The sequence below is a fragment of the Chrysochloris asiatica genome, unplaced genomic scaffold, assembly GCF_000296735.1.
Source record: "Chrysochloris asiatica unplaced genomic scaffold, ChrAsi1.0 scaffold00018, whole genome shotgun sequence".
NCBI lineage: Eukaryota > Metazoa > Chordata > Mammalia > Afrosoricida > Chrysochloridae > Chrysochloris > Chrysochloris asiatica.
In genome coordinates this window covers 9,455,735-9,456,469 of record NW_006408536.1, presented here as the reverse complement: position 1 = coordinate 9,456,469, position 735 = coordinate 9,455,735, and positions in this window count along the sequence as shown.

Sequence of the window (735 nt, the reverse complement as noted above, 5' to 3'; positions counted from 1 at the left end):
AGTCTTATCCCCATCACCTTTCATCAGCCCTATCCAGACAAGTTGGAAACCACTCAGTGGAGATTCTACCTTTCCTCGTACCCTCTGGAACTAGATTCCCTATTGAAAACTTGTAAGCCAGTCACTTCCTGCCTTTGTAACCTCCTCATTTTGGGTAGCTAATGTCTAAGTTGCCCATCCTTGTCGACCCTGTGCACCAATTGGGTGGGAAACATCATTTCTTTTTATTGTCAAACAATATTCCATTGTATAGACATTGTTTATCCATTGATCAGTTGATGGCTATTTGGTTGTTTTACTTGGCTATTATAAATAATGTGGAGGTCTGGTGTGATCCTGCAGGATAATGCACCTGACTGCAAGCTTGGTTTGAATCACAAGGTTGGCAGTTCAAACTCACCAGTCACTTCTTGGAAATCCTATACAGGGTTGCTATGAGTTGGAACTGGTGGTACTTAACAACAACAATTATAAATAATGTGGCTATGAATATTTGTGTACAAGTGTTTTTTAAAAACTTTTTATTATGAATTGGGTGATGGTTTACAGACAAGATCGTCAGCTCTACATTCAGTAAACCATACACCTTGTTTCATCTCAATGATTCCATTCTCCTCCCTGCAACATTTATCCCACTTCCTCCCTGTGGCTCCCCTTTTACATCTTATATTTCACAAATGAACAAGGCAAAAATGTTTGATGTACACTTACAAAACAAATATATATATATATAAT